The sequence below is a fragment of the Protopterus annectens genome, chromosome 6.part0 (assembly GCF_019279795.1).
Source record: "Protopterus annectens isolate FY-2018-M chromosome 6.part0, PAN1.0, whole genome shotgun sequence".
In the NCBI taxonomy this organism is placed as follows: domain Eukaryota; kingdom Metazoa; phylum Chordata; order Ceratodontiformes; family Protopteridae; genus Protopterus; species Protopterus annectens.
Genome location: NC_056737.1, coordinates 286,104,428 through 286,127,030, shown reverse-complemented (window position 1 = coordinate 286,127,030; position 22,603 = coordinate 286,104,428).

Genomic DNA, 22,603 nt, shown 5'->3' with positions numbered 1-22,603 from the left:
GTAGTGCTATCTCGAAGTTGATATATTTAAGTAGCAGGGGGTGTTGGGGGTGCAGGGTGGCTTGCCCCCTGCTTATATTTGGAGAAGTGTAATATGGTTTGTTTTTTATTTGTTTCTGTATGTAGTTGTGCTGGCATATATTAAATGTTGGTTTCCTATGTTTTTTCAATGTTATAGGATTCAATGTTTTGAGATTTCAGTGTTTTGAATTTTTAAGATTTTGGTCTCAATGTTTTGAATTTTAGTGTAATGGGCTTTCAGTGTTCTAAAGTGAATCTCCCTCTCTCTCTCTCTAGATATATATGTGTATATATATATATATATATATATATATATATATATATATACATACATACATATGAGTCCATGCCAACTTACTGAAAAACAATATAATGTAAAGTCATAATACTGAATGTAATGTTAAAATGTTGAAATCAAAATGCCTCCTTCACCATTACATACGTAGAGAGCCGGACTTGTCCATCCCTCAGAAAAAAAATAATAATTAACATTCATCTCTGACTTTTAGTAACAGAAGAGTGATATTGTTTGTCAACTGGCGGTACACTGGCATAGTGTATATGTGTAGTACATGTATGCTATCAGCAGGTATTTATTTATTTAACATTGTTTACTGGGAAATTCCATAGGTTCATAGGTTGGTACTAGGCTATCAGCCCTAGGGCCTATACAAGCCTAGCCATAACAATTCCCTGGCTATTTCTTCCCACATTATTTACTTTCCTGGAATCCTGTCTAGCAGGGCGACTGACGTGATCCCTGGGGTGAATTTCCTTTCTCCCATCCAATCGTCAAGGTTCCTCTTGAAGAGGTCCAAAGAGGCACTCTGCTTGACATGTATGGGCAATCTATTCCAGAGTCTGGGGAGTCTCTGGGTCAGGAACCTATCCCTCCAACATGTTTTGTTTATTGGGACAGAGCCCATTTTCAGTGGAGTCCTGGGGAGAAACATTCTGGACATATGTCTTTTGAATATGGGAGGAAAGCAGAGCACCTGAAAGAAACCCACGTGAATGCAGGGAGGACATGCAGACTCTAACAGAAGGCACTCCCAGCCAAGAATTGAACCGGAGAATCTTTTGCTGTGATTGTGACAAGCTTCAGCATTTTGACGCTTCAAGAATTTGCATTTAGTATTATGAATTTCACAATACCACTCTCTGTTCAGTAAGTTATTTATATATATATATATATATATATATATATATATATATATATATATATATATGGATTCACTTTAGAAGATGGAATTCCCAAAATCTCAAACCTCATATGGTCGAGACCAAAAGATCGAGTTTTGGAAATTCGAACTTCTAAAATGAAGCCCCCCCAAAAAAAGTCAAACATCGCTTTTGCAGGGGGGCTTTGCCCCCCTGCACCCCCCACACCCCCCCCTACTTAAATATACCAACTCCGAGATCGCGCTACAGTGGGGAAAAGGGAAATCTTCCATATTGCCAGATGAAGCAAAACGGGAGATTTCCGCCTCCTATCAACACCACAAAAGATAAAACATTACGCACACAGAGCGTACAAGAAGCCTTGCCTCTGTGTGCACGTAACGTTTTATGGTAAGTAAAGTGTTATTTTCTACAACTTTACATATTCGATTTACTGAAATGTCGATCATATGGTCTCAACCATATGACATTCCAGATTTCAGTAATTCGATTATGTAAAGTGCTTCTATATATATATATATATATATATATATATATATATATATATATATATATATATATATATATATATATATATATAGTATGCAATCCCACACATTTGTCAACCAAAATGTGTCAACAAAACAGCTGTTAGTAATATTGAAAGTTGATGACATTGAGTGGTCTGAAACACACACACACACACACACACACACACACACACACACACACACACACACACACACACACACTCACACTATCCTGTTTTGTGTCCCTGTGCATGCTGATCTACATCTTGAGATGGATAGAAGCTTAGCATACTAAAAAAGGTGAAAGGACAGTTAAATCATTGGCTTTAAGGCTGTCATTTACAACCCCAATGAGCCTTCTTTTCTTTGGTGAGGGAGCTATGTGATTTCAAAACATCACTAGCAGTATAGGTCACAGTTTTTGGGTTTCCCTGATTTCTTTCTAGTATTGAACTTGAAACAGATACTACTATATGGCAAATATCCTTATCTTTACATAAGCTACAAACAAAAGGCAACAACTATGTTATTGTTTCTACTCTTTATCGTAATACTAAGGGAACAATATTAATGTGTACAGTTTTTGTATGCTCACAGATGGTAAGTAACCTGGTGCATTTAATGTGTGCATATTATAGCATGCATTTACACCCTTTACAATTTACACCATTTGAGCCTGTTTCATGAGATAGGACATGCTTATTTATTTGTTTTCTAACTTTGAGCTTTTTATGAGCTTGTAGTCCTATGGATTTATGGCATGTAAGGGCAAACCCTCTGGATGTGTATTCATGTGGGAGGCATTACCCTGACATAAAAACATTTGATGTGCATCCTTTTGATTGAGCATGCTCAGTGGTTTGAGTCTTGCTGAAAAGTATGGACTCGCTGAAAGGAGCCATAATTTCATACTGCACCAGTCTTAAGGTGACTAAAACTTTTTGGGAAATTAACACTTTTCAATAAGTTGCTCCTGTTTTTTTTTTTTTTTTTTTTTTTTAATTATGTGAATAAAATGTTTAATGGATGTGATATTTAAAGCCAATGAATATTTTTCCCTGCAAATTTGAAATTATTCAGAAAAGGTGAAATATCATAATGTTTGTTCCAAACTCTAATACAAACAGAATGGTGAATTTTGAAAGTTACTTTTGGTATATGGTTTGCCCTGAAGTTGTATATAGGAAACATCAACACTAAATGAAACATAGATTATCATCTTTAAGCAAAATAGTTGCTGAATAGCGTTCATGTAAAACATGAGAATATTAAGAAGATATGTTACGACTTTCATAACACTAACATTATAATTGCTTTTCTATATGATGCCTCTTGAGTAGAATATGAAACTTAGTTTCATCAGATTAGAGGGTATGAAGACATTTGGAAATATTAGTGTTCTCACTGCAATTTATAAATATATATCCCTTATTTATGGTGATAGTGCACCTGCCCTCTTTATATACGATTATAGTATACCTACCTTCCTTTTACTTGATAATATTGTACTACCTAATACAGGGAGTTACAAAACATAAAATATGTTTCCATTAGTCTAAAAAAACATGCCTTTTTCAAATAAAAATAAAGCTGAGGTAGGGAAAACATAATATCATATTTAATGTCTAAGTGGATGCAGTAGCTGATGATATAATTATTTATACTTTAGTAATAAATTTGAACAGTACCCAGTCTCAAATGACAGAAGTGTTCTGCACCACAGGAATACAGAAGAACATTTTCAAACAGAGAATATGAACATTTTCTGTGGGTACAATTCAGTTGTATGGGTTACGACAACTGATTAAATAACAATTCAGTTGAACTGGCACTTACATTTTTTGGAGAAAGGAAAATATTTGTTTTGCAAATCAGAAAGAAAAGTATTTCTATGTGTTGTGTGGAAAATTATGTATTTTACTTATTTTGGTGAACTTCGAACTAACTTGAGATTTAATATATTTTATTCAGTGAAACACTGTCTTATGTGTCATTAATGTGTGGCCCTCCCAAAAGGATCCCTTTTTCATTCGACATGTCTATTCTTTCAGTTTCTGTCTCTCTGTGGTCGCATTTTCAATTGAGACTTTGGCTTTTTGGATTTTTATTTACAATGTCCTTCCCTTAGTTCCCACCAATCTCCCTCCAAGTCAAGACTGTCATTTACAAGTTAAATATCGTCTTGATATGACTGCTGACAAATGTGACTAGCAAAATCAAGACACACTTGAAAATGTGGAATCATGTTGAAAAGATATACATTCTTTCCAAGTAGACCAAAAAGATAACTCCCAACCATTATGTGGTAATCAAGACTTTTAACACAATACTAAAAATAATTTCTTTGATGGTGTCAGCGATGACACACAAAGGTATATTCATGACTAATAGATGCATCCTTCTTTCACTGTGACATCATATTAGCTAAACCTCACCTCCAACCCGAGCACAATCCAACTGACACATACAGACATGTACAGATGCAACATATGGATTGTGTGATTTACAAATGTTAAATGCTTTGGGAATCGTTCAACAAATCAGCAGATTATGTATTCTCCAAATCATTTAAGCCAAATGCATGTTATCAGTCTGATAAAAATATGACACTGAAACTTGTAAGTGGATGTTTGATCATAACTGACACACTGATAGCCTGCAACATTTTCCAGCTTAAAGTTATTTGAGTTCCACTTAAATGCATAATAGGGGATAATAATCTATAAAAAGAAGTACTCCAAGTTGCTTATTCCTTCCCCACTTATGCATTACTGAAACCTGATCAATTATGCACTAAACAGCAGCAAACTAGATATTGCTCCATCATATGACATCACTTCTGCAGGATATGGACTTGCTGTTAGTCGCAACGTGTTATGTCGTTCATATCTTGCTGCTCACTTTCTGTCTCTTGCACAGCCTCAGTCCCATTCATCTAAAGGAGCTGTTGAGACCCTATGTCATGATCATTCAGCTTCAGTCATCCGATAAGGGGTTACCAGTCATTCCAGGGGCATGTTTTGAGACCTCTGGTAGAGTGTCCTTTGCATATCGTGCCCCTGTCTTCTGGAATGGCTTACCATCCCATGTGAGATAGAGTCTACCTTGCAAATATCCCTGAGGATCTATCTTTTTGGGAGTCTATTGTGAGCCTGTTAGAGGAATACATGCAACCTTTCAGTTTTTAAACTTGTCCGCAATCTCAAAGGAAGCAGTCAGATCTGCTCAGAACTGCTAGTCAATGACACCACATACACAAACGCTGTAGATATAGCTTAAAACATCATCCTCTGTCCCCCACATCAGTAAATTAAGATATCCCCAGCACCTGCCCCCCCTACCCTTATTTCTAAGGAGCAAGTCATCACTGCCCAATACAGCCTCCATGTTAACCTGCCAGGCTGCATCCCACATGAACTCAGCCAGGAAATTGCAACACCATTAGGAATCTGATTCAACCAAAGCCTGAGTACTGGCTTCATCCTAGCTGAGTGGAGGACAGCCACTGTCATCCCTTTGCACAAAGGTGGAGCAGTCACTGATCCAGGAAATTATAGACCCATCAACATAACTAGCCTAATCTGCAAGGCCATGGCACGGATTATCATGAACCTCATTAACAAGGACATCGGCAACCTCCAAACGTTATATCCCATACAGTTTGGTTTTGTTAAGAGGAGGTCATGCTTGTTACATTTGATTGACTTCTTTGAGACAGTCCCCAAAGCCATGAATGAGAGGAAGATGGTGCACACCACCTACCTTGACCTGGCCAAAGCCTTTTATACTATTCTCCACTCGGGTATAATAGATAAACGCTCTCATCTAGGCATATCCATATGTTACCAGATAGGTAGCAAACTGGCTCACTGATATAACCCACCTAGCCAAAATAGGGGAAACCACATCAAGCAGTAGACTCATAACAAGTGGTGTACCCCAGGGATTGGTCTTGGGGCCTCTGTTGTTTGGGATATACATTTCTGAGTTGCAGGCCAAAACCAGTGGGCTATGGTTGACCAAGTTTGCAGATGACTGCAAGCTGGGCACTGTCATTAATCTCTAGTGATGTGGACATCCTCCAAGAAGGTCTCACTTAAACAAATGACTGGTGCTAGAAACATGGCCTCATACTGAGTGCCAAAAAATGCATCACCATCCCCTTTGGGGAGAGTGACATCCCTAGAAATTATCACATTAATAACAAGGTTCTAAGCATGCAATCAGTTGTGAGAGACTTGGGCACCCAGGTTGATAGAAACTTGACTTTTGACCACCATATTGCATCTGTTGTACAGAAAGCTTTCTATATGGCCCACCTCATTAGTAATGGTATCTGTCCAGGGTCAAGGAGGTCATAACATCCCTGTATTGTTCCCATATAAGACCCATTATGAAGTACAGTGCCCCTTTCGGCATGTATCTTTACAAAGCACATGCAGCAGCTGCCCATAGAGGTTCCTCACCAGGAGAATCCAGGGCCTCAAACATCTACCCTACACAGATGGGCTAAAAGCCCTGTCCCTCTACTCCGTCTCATACAGACTCCTCAGAGGTGACCTCTATCTGGCATACAAAGCAATCTCAGACCCCGTCTTGATGGAACTGTTGCATATCTGCAAGTCAAGCTCCACTTGAGTAACCCATATGCGTGACCTCAACCTGGTCTGTGACATCAATAGGACTTGTTGGTGGGACAGATTTGTGTCCCAGAGACTTCCCCTTCTGTGGAATAGACTCTCTCTCCACTTCAAGCAGAGTACCTCATTAACCCTTTCTATGTGCAGCCTGGATAACTGGATGGGGAACAGAAAATACACCCCTGGGATTCCACCGGTGTCCCTGATAGACTGGGGCATCGGGTGCTAACTTGTCAGAACATGTGCTAAATTCTTGGCTAGGCTTGTAAGGGCCTCAGGGGCAATAGCCTAGCAATTTCCTATGATCCTATGACAGCTGAGTATATTATATTGCTTCCTTGTTTCCTTAGTTATTGTGGAATTTAATTTGGATTTTGACTTAGTCGACCATATTAGTATCATATTTTAGACCAGGTGACTGGGTTTGGTATAATGGTTTAGGTCTTTACCTCAAAGACACAAAGTACAAGATTTGATTCTAACCTTGGGTTATTTGCTAGGGTTAAAATGCCTCTTCAGGGCAGTTAGCCTAGGATTCACCTATGAACCTATCTAGCTGTTTGAAATTCCTGTTGTTCTACATTGTCACCTCACAGCAAGAGGTTCTCTGGTTTGATTCTCTGCTGGAGTGCCTTCTGTGTGGAGTGGTCGAGTGAGTTTTAAAGTCATGCAGGTAGGTCCATGTGTGTGTATGCATGTGCCTTCTGTGATGGTTGGGTGCCTGGCTGGCAACTGGACACCGCAAAAACTCCACTGCCAATCAGTAGGCGGACTGGTCATCTGCTGTGGTAACCCCTAACTGGGAAAAGACAAAAGACGTTGCTTTTTTTCTATTCTCTTAGTGTACTACTGTAAAAGCTTAATGATTTTCATTAAATTCTAATTTGTTTATTCATTAGTAAATAAATAAACAAACTGTGAATCATAGTATCCGAGAACTGAGTGTCACTTATGAACTTGCATTGATCTCAGATACCAATTAATATTTGTCAGTAAACTGAGTGTGTATCTCCTAGGTTTGCATTGATTATACACAGGCACACCACAGGCACATTTTGGACCACTACAGGCTTCGCATAAAAAAAAAAAAAAAAAAACACATGCATTGTGAGCACAGCGTTAGAATCTCAGCTAGACTACATGCCTGGAGAAGTGATGTGATCAGCAGATGTAGTCCACAAAACGCGATGTTTAGGCCATAAAAAAGTACTAGATACTGATGGTGTTGATATCCACATACATATGCACTTCTTAGCTCCTGTATCATGTAACAGACTGGGAATGTATTAGGAATGCAAAAAAAAAAAAAAAAAAGATACAAAATAAATCCACATTATTTCAAAATAACAGGCATTGCCAAATGTATACAGACTACCCAATTTATACTCATTTTTACATTTAAAGAGCTAAGATGAAGGATAAGTAAAGGAGACTAACTTCTCCTTTCAACGCCAAGCTGGAACAGTTTTCAAATCCCCAGGCATACCTGTATATGTTAACAACTGTCTGATATGCCACAAATCACTTCTGTTTGTGGAGATAGATGCACATGAAGAAAAAGTTGGAGAAAAGAATATCAGGAATGGCTATGCTCACATATCTTGTTAAACAGAGATGATCCAGAACACCGATTAATGTCGCTTTAAGAAGATGACAGTTTGTCTCTGTCTCACTCACTCACTCACTCACTCACTCACTCACTCACTCACTCACTCTCTCTCTCTCTGTAGATCAGTTATTACTGTGACATCTCATCTCTGTGTGTAGAAGTGTATGACAGGTTGGTGTCTGAGTCATGTGACAGATGTTCCCTCTCTACAACACCTTTATGTATAGGCTCCAAGGGAACCCATAATCTGCAATCTACTCAGATAACATCATCTGTTGATGAAATAAAGACAGAGCATCTCTACATGAAATGGTTATTATTCCAAGGTTTAGAACTTGGGCATGTATTTGTCATAGGCATTTAAAATCTTTTTTTTTTTGTTTTCAGTAAGAAAAGTGCTACTAACCATTAAAATGTTCACATATTCCTGTGGGAGTCTGTGAATCACTAATGGTTGTTTTATCATTTATAGACTACCAATGTGCCTAATGACTTAGTCAGAATTTAGGGAGTGATATTTAGGCCTGGCAATATGATGATAAAAGCCTAGGAGGAATACTGAGTGAAATTTGAATGATACCATTACAGAAGGAGGCTGTTATTTAATCAGGAATTAATTTTTCTGACTCATATGCTCCTTTTCGCCTGTTATTCTGTATTTTCCCTCCTAATAGAAGCAATTCATACAGGTGTGTAGAACATATGGTACAGTGCCTGTTAGCACTGTATTAAAAAAAGGGAATGGTCTGTAGTCCCACATTCACATCTTAGCTTCAGTGTCATTTGAATATGTGTCTGCTTCATTCTGCTCTGTATGTGGAGTTTTTTTTTTATACCCTTGTTTGCTGGTGTGGATTTTCTTAAAACACTCCAGTGAGCATTGTGTTTACTATCGTTTTTGTGGTTTTGGTCATAGTTGAAATTAATCTGGAAAGACCAGTTTACCTAGTCACTTAACAAGTAAATAAAATAAATTATACCCATGCTTTCAAATTTATAAACTTGAAGCCCTTTTAATGACTGTCTCTTACTTTTTTTACCCGTGCCTTTTAGAATGGGTTGCAAATATGTGCGCAGATTTAAAACGTATCATCTCTGCACAGCATGCAACCAGTGACAAAGATGACAAACATGGAAGTAAACTACAGTTCGCCTTTACCTGTTTTCTAAGTCATACCTCAACAAGATACTAAAATAGATTTTATTTTCAAGTGATGTCAGGTAAGCAAGGTATTTTGACCAGCGAGACATCTCTGGGTAAGAAGATCATGGAACAAGGGTAGAGATCACAGGGCTTCTTGTCAAAGTAACATAAATAAACATACTAACAGACACACAGGCGCACACACACACAGGCGCGTGCACACACACACACACACACACACACACACACACACACACACACACACACACACACACACACACACACACACACATACACACACACACACACACACACACACACACACACACACACACACACACACACACACACACACACACACAAACACACACACACGCACACACACACACACACACACACACACACACACACACACACACACACACACACACACACACACACACACACACACACACACACACACACACACACACACACACACACACACAGACACACACACACACACACACACACACACACACACACACACACACACACACACACACACACACACACACAGACACACACAGGCACACACACACACAGACACACGCACACACACACACACACACACACACACACACACACACACACACACACACACACACACACACACACACACTCACACCACACACACACACACACACACACACACACACACACACACACACACACACAGTGCCTCAAGCAGTTATTTAAACTCCTACTGTCAGTTCATGAAGTAAAGAAACCTGTCCAGCAAAACAGAATATCACCCTCAGTGTACTGCAGTGTTCCATCTGTACCAGTTGTACAGACACTGGCAGTCTATTTGTATAAAATAAAAAAGACTGGGAGTGCCTTCTGTGTGGAGTCTGCATGTCCTTCCCACGGTTGGGTAGCGTTTGAAAGACATGCGTGCGTAAATGAGCGTGCCTTCGTTGAAGGTTGGGCGTTGAGCTGGCACCTCTGTGTTTTGTAAAAATCTTCTGCCAATCATTAGTGGACCGGAGTTCCGCTGTGGCAACCACTTACTGGGAAAAAGCCGAAAGACAAACAACAACAACAAAGAAGACTGCCTTTGCGACCTTAAATGTGTTTTCAGTGATGGTAATAGTAAACCATCTCCATTTAGCAACTGGATTGTTGTTCCTTACAATAGTGAAATTGAAACGTGACCAGTATCCCAGTGCCAGTGATCCCATTTGTGACACTAGTGAACACCCAATTTCCCTCTGTTAGATTCCTGTAATACAGGAAAAGTCCATTGTCTTAGTCACCCCTACCTGACCCTTCCTTCCAAGTTCAACCTTTCAGCCTTGCCCTTTACCCTTATGTGCTCCATGTGCTTGCAGTCCATCCTTTTGAAGTGAGCCATAAATTAAAGTTAAAACAAAAGTTTAACAATGTCTGCTTCACTGCACATTTATGGCTTTCATCAAATGACAATAATGTGGTCAGGGGTTAATATTCTGTGCTCCAATCATAGAATCATAGAATGTACATGACAACTTGGCCACGTGACCGTTTACACTTTGCCAGTACCCACCCATGGACCTTACCTCCTTTTTCAAGAAGTAATAGAGACGTCATAGTTGGGGGTGAGTTCATGAATACCCATCCAACTGTCTAATGCCTTCTTAAAGGAAGAGAGCATGTCACATTGCTTGATACAGAGTGAAAATTTGTTCCAGAAAAGGGTAGCTACTGCATCACAAATCTGTCTCTCCACAATAATTTTAATGAAGCAGGTTCAGATTTGTGCTTCTAGTGTTCACAGGACTGTTTAATTTATGGGGAAATAAGACATCTTAAATCTCTTGTTCACCACAGTATTGGTGAAGTCACAGATATAATGGACTTCCATCACAAAAGGGTAATATTATGCAGTGCCTTTTGAACCACCTGCCATGATGGAAGTGCAGAATCACACAACCATATTGGAAAAAGTGAAACTATAAAATGAATATTCTTACATTTTTGTTAAAATTACTTATAATTACCAACATTATGAAGCTGGAGTTTATTTGCAAAAAGCCATATACTTTCAGTTTGTCATCAACTCCCCCTTCCCCCACATTAGCCAATATTACAGTTTTGTAACAAATGGTTAAAACCACAATTACTCTGAAATTATCTGTATGCAGAGCTGCTTACATTCTTAATGCTAAGTGAGTTATATTTTCATAAGCAATTTGTGCTGACAGTTTTGGACAAAGATATGGAAAACGACAAACCATCAGTTTTTTTATGTAATGGTTAAGGTCTTCAACCTCATGGATGCAAGGTAAAGGATTTTATTGGTCTTCAGACTGGTTGCTTAGTATGTTTGGAGGAGGGGTTAGGGTTGGTATAATGGATAAGACACAAATGTAGGGTTTGAATCTTATCTTTGAAGGGAGATTAGCTATGCTTAAAATGGCGCAGGGAGTTGATGGATGGCATTATGGGTAAGGTGCTTACCTTGTCGTCAAAAGATACAAAGTTTGATTCTCATCTTGAAAAGGAAATAGCTAGGCTTAAATGATCGACAGAAGCAGCTAGCTTAGTACTTGGCTATGAACCCATGAAATACATGACCCCATCTTATAAATGGCAAAGATAGTCTCTTAATGTTGACAATTTTAAATAGTTTCATTTGAAATCTTAAACATGGACATTTCTCTGGATAGCACCATGGAAACAACAGCAGTCAAGTCTCAGCTTCATCTTGCCAAGAACTTTTCTTTCTGACTAAAAAGGTTTTGTTTTGTTTTGTTTTTGCTTTGTGAGATTATGCTTGCTACCAGAGAACACTTCTGTTGCTGGTATTCATAGAAGCAATTCTAGTGGAAAGATACTGGTGACAAAATTATTATTTTTTTTTTTTATGAGGGTTGTGGCTTCACACTTTTCACTTAAAATGAGCATTCTCTCACAAAATACGTAATGCACTCATTGCTCAGATCTGTAAGTGAAAGTGAATGATACTATGCTAGAAATTCAAATCGAAGAATCAAAAGTGCATTTTTCTTTCTCAGTTTGAAAATTCTCCCTTTATACCATATATGAAGAGTATTTTCATTCCTTTTTTCATGAAACAGTTTTATATAAACACTGTTGTAGTTTGGGATATAATTGCTGACTTCTATTTAAGTTAAAATGCTATATTATTTTAATTTTGGTAGTCCAGATTATTTTCCCCAAAGCATGCAATACAGCCAGTAACCTATACCCCCTTGTGAATATGACTGGTAAGATTTTTTTTTTAAATATTGGCCAATGAATGTCTTCTTTGCCTTCCCACCAAAACATTGTTTTTGCTTTGCAAGCCTGTCCTTGATGACACATTTAAACAATTTATTGCCTGTGTAAATGTATTTGCTAGACTTTTGCACAGAAATATTGAGATTGCACACTTTTATTTGTTGCATTTCCTTTGCCAGATATTGCCCTGTAACTTTGTCAGTTTCTAATTGAAATGTATTATATAGTTATTTGCTCTGACAAGCAGAAGTAGAGTAGCTCATTTATTGGATACTGATCAGTCAGAGGAATCTTCTTCTTCTTCTTTTGGCTTTTCCTGGTTAGGGATCGCCACAGCAGATCACCTGTCTGCTCATGACTGGCAGTGGAGTTTAACGGTGTCGAGTTGCCAGCCCGGCGCCCAACCTTCCACAGAAGGCGCACACATGCACACACTCACACCTAGGGCCAATTTAGTGTGTCCAATCCACCTACAGCATGTCTTTGGGATGTGGGAGGAAACCGGAGCACCCGGAGGAAATCCACGTGACCACAGGGAGGATATGCAGACTTCGCACAAAGACACCCCAGCTGAGGATCGAACCGGAGAACCTCTTGCTGTGAGGCGGCAACACTAACCGCTGCACCACCGTGGGCACCCATCAGTCAGAGGAATGATATCATAAAATTACATTTCTGTGTACCGTTTGCAGAATTACCTTCTTTGACAGACAAAACATCAATATTATTAAACAGCAGTTGTTGGGTTAAATTTATGGCAGATTATGATTAATACAAACGTGTTTAGTCTAAGAAAGGTGCACTTTTGACATTTGCTATTGTTATTCTCATGACCAAGACTGGGGTTATTTTATTTATCTTTGAGTATTTATTTGTTTATTTATTTTTGCAAGATTCAATGTTGGCCATTTCTTTTGCATTTTTAGAACAAGAACACATTGCTTCTTGCATGTCTAATGTCAGTTTTATGCAGCTCTTTTTCCAATTTATACACAAATTGTTTTGATTTATTTTATGGATGATGGGAATAAAAATGTGAAAATTTCAAATCATAACTGTTGAACTGTTTTGGGAGAACAACAAAGGATAAGAAATAAATATTAGGATTTCTTTTTACTCATTTGCTCTAAATGGGCCTTCCTTATCATTATCAAAGGTGCATTTCTTTTTTAGCTCAAACATTTCCTCTCATAGGTTCCTAGGTGTAGACTAGGCTAACAATCACTGGGGCCTTTATAAGTCTACCATGCATCTCAACTATATCCCAGAAGTAACTGTGCCTTACAAGTAATTTTAAGCGGAATATGCTATTTATGGAATGTTTTAATGTCTATCTCTGTCCATCAGAGACGTAGATGTCATACAGGGGTGAATTTCTGATTTCATATCCACTGACCAGGTTGTACTTGAACACAGTTATAGAAGGGATGCTGTTTCACATGGATGGAAAGCCTACTCCAGAGAATGAGGATTCTCTGAGTTACACACCTGTCCCTCCAACATATTTCTTATTTATTTATTTATTTTATTTTACATTTGTTTACTGGGAAAGTCCAACTGGACACATGTCCTTTTTCAGTGGAGGCCCGGGGAGAAAAGCTCCAGATAAAATTACATAGATCATCTGGAAGAAATCAACAAGTTATACAGCATAAATATCTGGTAGTACATAATAGACAGGATAAGATAACATATAGGAAAACACAATGAGGAACATTGGCATATAGTTTCATATGTAGGTAGCACCAATATAATACATATCTTACAAGTTTTGTATGGTACTAAATAAAATTAACATTTTTCTTACATCCATTTAGATGATTGCAGATTCGGCATAGTGTACTTTCAAGTAACTGCACTTTCCACTATTTGGTCTCGACGTACTGAATTTTGACATTTCAGTACATCGAGATTGTCTAGTGTATCCATAGAAAATGCACTAAGAAGAGCATTTGTTCAGTGGGATATGTTGAGATTAGGTTTAGATGGGGAATAGGTAGTTCAGTAGTGTCTATCCTGGGGAGTCACAGGAGCATAACCAGGAATTCATACAGTGTGCTTTGATGAGCTTTTTGAATTGAGTAGTGGAGCACATGGAGGTTAGGTGGCAGGTAAGGAGTTCCAAGCTTTAGAAATAGAATAGCTGAAGAGAGATTTCCCTGCCTCATTGATATGTTTGATGACATCTAGGCAGTTTTGTGTGCTAGATCTTAAGGTTCTTGTAGTCATATAAGGTATAATTAGATTCTATAGTGCTGGAGTTTTAGCTGGGTGGTAGTATATTTTGTGTGCCAATGACAATTGGTTGAGTTTCAGTAGCTGTGGCAGCTCAAGCCAGCTTGGCGTAACAGGTTTCTAATTTGTTTGTCAGTTTTGCAGAGGTTAGTTAGTATTGGGGATGCATAGAGGAGGGTAGACAGCAGATGTGTCCTGGCTATGGTGGTTTTGATTTGTTTAGTGAGAAATTGTTTGTTGCGATACAGGAGACCGAGTTTTTTGTAAACCTTCTTGATAGCTTCGGCTATGTGAATGTGCTATTTAAGGTTGCAATCTATTTCTACACCTAAGAGTTTAGTGTGGGAGGCAGGGGTGATTCTGATTTTGTTTTTGGATATGATAGTGAAGGCGTCATATGGAGGGATGGGATCTACAAGTGTTGAAAAGAAGTTTTGTTTTATTTTGATTTAAGATAAGCTGGGAGTTAGTGAACCAGGTCTAAGCTAGGGAGAAGGATTGTTGGGTCAGGGAGTGTAGTTCATCTAATTTGTGGACTGTGCATATGAGGGTGGTGTCATCAGCATATTGTACTACTGAGGCACTGGATGTGAAGGATGAGAGCTGATTGGTAAACAGAGAGAAGAGTAGTGGGCCAAGTATGGAGCCCTGAGGGATACCTAAGGATACTGTTAAGAGAGAGGATAATTGGTTCCACCATTTCACTGCTTGCTAATGTCCTGATAGGTAGCTGTTAAACCATGATATAGAGGGGGCACTGATATTTAGGGTGGAAAGTGTTTTAAGGAGTCTGTTATGGTTGACCATGTCAAAAGCTTTAGACAGGTCTAAAAAAATGACAGAAAATAGTTGTCCCTTGTTTCTATAGTGGTTAACTGTGTTGGAAAAGGACATTAGAGCTGTTGTGGTGCTACGGAAGGGTCTAAAGCCGTACTGATTTTCAGATAGGTTGTTTTTTAGAAGGAAGTCCATGAGTTGGGTGTGAACAACTCTTTCCAGAATCTTTGATAAGGGTTGATAAAATAGCAATTGGTCAGTAGTTATTGAGTTCTAAGGAATTGCCTCCCTTGTGCAATGGTATTATGTGGGAGACTTTCTATATATTAGGTACCTTACACTCTGTTATAGATCTGTTAATTAGAATGGCTACGGGATAGGCTATGGCCTCTGTGGCTAGCTCTGCTGGTAGATTATCTGTGGCCAGGGTGGTTGGTTTAAGCTTGGGGAGGAGTTTTAAAATGGATTTGGTTGAGGCTGGATGCAGGGTGAAGTGGGTGATATTATTTTGTGAGTTAGTACTATTTTGTATGGGTGGCAGGTCAGGCCTGTTAGTATTACAGGGCTGTTATATATCATATTTAAGTCACAAGCAAAATTTAAATATTTAGATCTAATAGTACTGGTGCTGTTTGTTTTGTGGATATAAAAAATATCCATCAAAATGGGATCCACAGATGCCTTATATGCTGGGCATAAATTGCCTCTTAGCAGTCTATAGGAAATTGAGTATACAAACAAGGCTGTGGGGTGATCTGCATAGGAAATCGCATTTGCACCATGTATTCTTTTTATGAGGAACCCCTACGGATGTTCCAGCTGTTGCATGTGCCTGGTTATGTACATACTGAAGGGGGCATTATACTCAATCATGCGTCTAATGAGGGGTGAGTACAGTGGGACAATGACTTCCCTTGATCTAGATGCCATGCCCTTACTTATAAGATGACTGACAAGAATTATGTTCTTAGACACACTGTTGAAATCTAGGTTATTATATACATGGGTCCCCAATCCCTGACTACTTTGTCTACTTTTAGGGTTGTTTTATCAATGAGGTACTTTCTCCTGGGTGACTGACTTCCCAAAAAGCACTATTATGCATTTTGTGGCATTGAATTTTAAACCATGGCTTTGGCACCAGTCATCTGTCTGTGTTAGTCCTTCCTATTAGTATCTTAGTGGGTTTCTATGATTGCTCCTAGCTTGCAACCAACTGAAAACTTGGTAAGCCAGAAGCCTTTGACATTGGCCTTCACCTTCCAAAAAATAGATGCCAAAGATGAGCAGACCCATCACAGAACACTGGGAGACTCCACTGTTGACTGGCCTCTTTGTGTAGATGATCTCTGCAGTCCTAGCTTCCTGTGTCCTATCTGTGAGTCCCCTGTCTATCCAGTGAGTTGCATAGGGGTTAATATCTACATTAGGTGAGCTTGTTTACAATTCCCAACTGGGGTATTGCACCAAACGGCTTGGCTAGGTCAAGGTAGACAGTTATACACTGTTCTGCCCTCATCCATTCCCTTTGTGGCCTTCATAAAGAAATCTACCAGAGTCAGTTGGCATGACCTGCCTTTGGCAAAAACAAGTTGGGTTGGGTCCAGTGTCTAAAGGTTTCCTGTGTCATTGCTAATTATTTCCATAATAATTCTTTCCATGGCTTTGCATATGAGACTAGCCAGACTAATGCATCTGTAGTTCCCAGGATCTGTTGATGGTCCATCCATGTGCAGACGGATGACCATTGCAGTCCCCCATTTGCATGGCACAAGCCTGTGCAGAGGCTATGGTTGAATAGTGACTTCAGAGACTTTAATAAGTCATATGTCAGGCTATTGTAGAGGAATATTGGGATATTATCAGGGCCCACTTTCTATATATGAGTAGGGAGTATACCTAAAGTTCATAAGGTTAGTGCCATACTTCAAGATGATAACTCATGGAGAATGTCACCTGTTCATGCAAGTGGCTCTTATGAATGTGGTCAGGAGTATGTGAACAGGAGGATTTGAGTTTTGAAACAAAGCAGGATAGTAAAGGGTGCAGTTAATCATCAACAGCTAGTTTTATATTATTCTTCTTTTTTTCTGAACTTCTCGTATATATGTTCCATGGAGACCAGAAAATGTAATGCATTGACTGTAGATTTCCTTACTTCCTTATGATTGTTTCAAAGTAAATTGCTGTTTTCTTAAATGTCAGGCTTTTTAGTTATATTTATTTTTTTTAAAAGTGTTGGGTTTATATAGGTAGAATTATGCTCCAGACCATAGAACAGAATCCAGAAACATACCATTCTTAACATACAAGAGAAAGACGTCCATGAAACAAATGCATTAAGGGCAGTTATGGGGAAAAAAAACATTTGACTAAAGATTTTAGAAAAAAGAACATAAAACATCTGTATTTATACTCATTTAAAACATCCTGAAAAATAAGACGTTTCTATGAAAAGTAAAAAACAAACCTTAATAGCTTATGCAATAAAAAGTGTGTGTGTGTGTGTGTGTGTGTGTGTGTGTGTGTGTGTGTGTGTGTGTGTGTGCGTTCTCTCTGTCTTTCTCTATTTTTATTTGTTTTTCTCTCTCTCTCTCTCTCTCTCTCTTGGTCTCTAGAACCATAAAAATAATTTATCAGCATAATTTTCCATTGCATGTATAAATAAGTAATATGTGAATGAAACATGCAACCTCCATGTAGCCATGATATCTTAAGCCATGTAAACAATCATCAGGTTTGACTGTTTGGTATGAGGCACAGCTTCTTTTACACTAGAACAAAACGAATGTCCCTGTGGCAAGCACCATGCTGGTCAGAAGATTATAGGAAGCGAATGCTGTTCAGTGGCTTCTGTTGTGCTGCAACCTGCTGACTTAGCAAACAAGCAAGGATATGATGGCACTTACATCCTGGGCCAGTTCTCTTTTCATACATTGATTAAAGATGGAGTTTTCATACTGAACCACCGAGTATAATATCATACACTGTTGGGTAGTTATCTCACTATATACTTAATTTAAATTACTGGACACAGAACAAGCTATACAGAAAATGTATTTAACATCCATGAAGAAAATTACATATGACAGTTGTATACACTCTGCTTCTTGGCAGAAAGAGAGATAATTTCTGTGCAAAAAGTAAGATAAATAATGAGATTAATAATTTATTTTGGTATAAATATAAAAAATAATCAGTTTAAAACCTACTGCAGCTATTGCTCATTAGTGTAGGCTGCTTCTCGTGCCCTGATCACATCATGAGTAGATATGACATTTGACAGCATAGAGGACTGAGCGTCTGTGAGTGTTACATCATTTTTGGAAGGAATGTCCTGCTCTGAGCTGCCTGTCCCTGCCATAGAGCCTATAACTAACTACTTGTTAACTCCGTTTCTTTATTAATTTATCTTAGCCTTTTCTGAACTCAGCTGCAGTCTTAAATGTATTGTCCTCTCAACACATTGTTATTCGCTTCACCAAGAGTCCAGATAAAAAGTCATAATGTGCTATGCCTGCAGATTCTATTTACAGCCTGTCTGCATGTGCCATCTATCTTCAACACTAATGCTGTTGCTAAGTACAAGAACATCATAAATAAAACATTAACTGTCATGTTTATATCAAGTATTTGCCACTCTCTGGTTTATTTTATTCTTACACTGTTAAAGCTTTCTCTTATGAAGCTGTCATTATGCATTTCACATATCCACCTGCAGGGGTACTACAGGGAACTGTGCTTAATCCCTATGCCAAACCCTTAGATTATAAGAAACAATTTGGGTGAGATAGTGCTTGCAATAGCAGGTATATCATCTAGTCTTATTACTGTGCATAAAAAATGAACAAATATGATGTTCACCCCTATAGGAAAATTCTTCTGTTCTCTAAAACTATGCATTGCACATTCTAGTCAACATTTATATAATTTAATATATGTACACATCTACAGTAGAAACCCCAAACAAACACCACCCTGATTACAAATAGGAAAGACAATGCTTTTGCTTAAGAGTGAACCTGTAAGCTATCCTAAAAACCATAGACCAATAACTTACCTTCTGATGACCTATAAACTATACACTGGAATTGATGCCAACAGTTTGTAGTCATTTAGAAGAAAACTCAATCATGGCAATAGAACAAAAGGGTAATATTTATTTATTTATTTATTTATTTATTGACATTTGGTGGCTGGGAAAGTCTGACTGGGTCACAAACCCATTTTCAACAGAGGCCCAGGGAGAAAAGCTGCAAGAATAATACAAACATATAAGGTATAATAGTTATAGCTCACTATTGCATAGGTTACTGGTAAAATACAAAGATTCATAGTATTTACAGTTAAACATAAGCATACATATATCTTCAGACATAATACAAATTGTCATGAGAATAGATAACATTTGCCAGAGATTTTAAAGTTCATTCTAAAATTCTAGGTTTGAGATGAGCACTACCAGCAGAGCAGACTTAGTTATTACACAAGACACAGTATTGTATTTCGAGTGCATAAAGGTAGACGTTTAATAATAACACCAGTAAGATGCAGGGGAAGAGAATATGATAGCATAGAGATAGCAGTAGTAGAAGTATGGGGTATTTGAAGGAGGGGAAATTATGTTAAGGAGGTAAAAGACAACAGAATATTGAATGAGATGTGAGAAGGATATTCTAGTGAGAGAGTTAGGGGATTAATGTGATGTATATTCTGAGGGGTATAAGTAAAAACTGAAGTGAGAGAATTATTAGAAAAAGCCAGTATAGAGAAAAGAATACAATCAGAAGTGGTGTTAGAAGTATTTCAGGAGAAATAGAAAGGAGGAATTGCAGAGAAATATGAAGTGCAAGAAATTTCACTTGCCGGGGTGGGGAGAAAAATTATGGCAAAGATAAAATAAGGAGGGACAGAGGAAGTCAAAGGGGAAAGAATAGTTATGGCAGTCTTAAGTTACAGAGCAAGGGCATATGTGAGAGTTGAAAAAGGGATTTTGTAGCATAATTTTGTAAGTGTTAAAGGAATCTTAGGCACTGATATTTGGAGGTAGGGCATTCCATAGTCTTGCGATGGCATAGACGTAGAGGCTGTGTTTAGGTCTTTTGTTGGGTTTGTACACATTTAAAAGCTGTTATTTTTGGAACAGAGACTACAGGAGGGGGTGTACTGCTGTAAGATTATCTTGTGAGCAAGAGATAGTTGTATAAAGTTAAGGTAATGGGGGAATTCAACCCAGTTAAGTTCATTGAGGGCATGACAGTGGTGTGTGCGGTAAGGCGTGCCAGCTGAAAAATCTGGCTGTTTAATAAGAGCAAGATTGAAGCTTATTCAGAATTTGGACACTATATAGGAGGGAAGGGAACATTGAGGTATGGTCAAGTGTTTTTTTTTTTTTGGTATGATTGTGCGTAAATTGTTTGTGTCTATAAAGTTTACCTAGTTTGAAATGAATTCTTTTAACAGTAATAAGCATATGTTGTTCAAAGGTAAGGTTATCATCTATAATGATAGCCAACAGCTTAGCCTGAGTTACAGTTTCAATTCCTGTATTATTTTGTGAGTATATTTTGAAATCAGACAAATGTGGTTTTGGTGAGAACAATAGAAGCTCAGTTTTATTACAATTAAGTAGTAATTGTGCTTCATTTAACCAGGTTTCAATAGAGGTGAAGACATCTTGTGTAATTTTTAGGAGCTGTTGAACATTGTTAGAGTAGGAAATAATAGAGGAGTCATCAGCGTATTGGATAAGTGTACTTTGAAGGGATGTAGTATGAAGGTTGTTAATGAAAATGTTGAAAAACAAGGGTCCAATCATGTATCCTTGAGGGACTGCTGCTCTGTTTAATTGGCATTTTGACAGACTAGTTTGCCATCTAACACACTGCTGTCTATCCGTTAAATAATTAGTGAACTATTTTTGGGTAGGTTGAGAGCATCCTATAGTAGATAATTATTGTCATAGTTTATAGAGCAGTCTCAACATCCTCTGCCTTTCAAGGTAGACTTCCTATTGATTTTATCTGTGTAGCTGCAACATGGGTGAGACCTCATACCTTTATCACTCATTACAAAGTAGATGTGGCCTCCCGGAACAGGTCCTCCTTTGGATCCACTGCATTAAAGAGTCCATTTTTACTGAGCCACCCTAGGATAACGATGATAAGGATGCTGTCCCAACCAGCAAGAATTACAGCGAGATAGGACAACATAACTTTAAGAAGTTATGTACTCAACATAATGCTCTATGTTTATTGTCCATCTCACCTATATTCTTTCGTCCCACCCTCCTTCCCCCATCCTGTATTCCTACTATGCACATAGTCTTTTGATGGTTTGGAGTCTCTGTTACTGTCCTTATAAGGTATATATATATATATATATATATATATATATATCTGTTTGTATATATAGCTACAAAATTGCTGTGATTGTCTTTCGCTTGCAGACAAGATCTGGGGATTTCGCTCAGCACATCATGGGATGGGGGTTTGGCCTTGGGCCAGTGGAGGCTCTTGAGCTTTAGTATTTGGCCAATTTGGAACTGAGAATGGCTCCGAACCCTAACCAGAAAGAATATAGGCAAGATGGACAACAAACATAGAATGTTATGGTGAATACATAACTTCTTATTTTCCAGGGTGCGGGTGAACTTTCACTGCTGTACATAGTCCGCTTGGATATTTAGCCAGAACTAAAGAGATTAGGAAAAAGTCTGCCTAGTTTTTACAAAATAGGAAACTGGGTATATCATTGTCAACCCCCCTCAGTCTGGTTAGCCATTTGCATTGCTTTTTGCTATGACTACCACGGAAAGTAATTGCAAGGGCAGTTGAGGGATCAAAAATTTTATTTAATCAAATTAACAGGATACAGAGGAAAAATTTATAAAGTGGAGGTAGAATACAATTCAAAATAAGTTATTAAAAAAAAAGCATAAATGCTAAGAAGTTGATGTTATGAGAGCTACTACCACCTGTGAGGCAGCCACTGGAACCTCCATCTATACCTTTGAAAACTACAAGCTAGGTAGACTTTCCCAAAAGTAGAGTAGGTTTTATCATTGCAGACCTGCAGGGTGTGTAGGCTTCTCTGCCCAGTGTTTGTGGTCAATAAATACTCCTTTAGTACTCTTCCCATCTCCATTAAATGAAACTGCAGCTGTGATATCTTTGAACATGTGAATTTGGAATCATAGATAAACTTGCTAAGCTGGGCATAAA